Here is a 323-nt window from a genome sequence, read left to right as displayed (position 1 = left end):
AACACTAAAATAATGTTTTCTATTCATTTATCACTACACATAAAATTTTAAAATATACTGAAAAATTAAAAACAACTATCAACACCGCCCTTTATGTCCTCATAACCCACTGCCAAATCAAGCAAAAATTAACACTCCATAAAAAAGGGTATGAATGACAAAAGTAAAAATGAAAAAGATCAGTTTTACATACCTTTGAGAGCTCGCTTTTCCCGCCAGGGCGACCATGACTTAAAGAAAAAGAAAAAAAAAATCGTTTGTCAACATAAAAAAAGTTTAATAATGGAAATACACAAGAAATATATTCATAATACACCAGGTGA

At 29.4% G+C, this 323-nt stretch overlaps 1 long non-coding RNA gene across 1 annotated transcript in view; it reads right to left on the bottom strand.

Moving 5' to 3' along the window:
• LOC119588391 overlaps positions 1-323 on the bottom strand; it is a 30079-nt gene continuing 29756 nt past the window's right edge. The window contains exon 2 of the long non-coding RNA XR_005230081.1: positions 1-230. This is a non-coding gene — a long non-coding RNA (uncharacterized LOC119588391). The remainder of the gene's footprint in view (positions 231-323) is intronic.

The sequence above is a fragment of the Penaeus monodon genome, chromosome 23 (assembly GCF_015228065.2).
Source record: "Penaeus monodon isolate SGIC_2016 chromosome 23, NSTDA_Pmon_1, whole genome shotgun sequence".
In the NCBI taxonomy this organism is placed as follows: Eukaryota; Metazoa; Arthropoda; class Malacostraca; order Decapoda; family Penaeidae; genus Penaeus; species Penaeus monodon.
The sequence above is the reverse complement of the archived record's forward strand: the minus strand, read 5'-3'. Positions and strand labels throughout refer to the sequence as shown.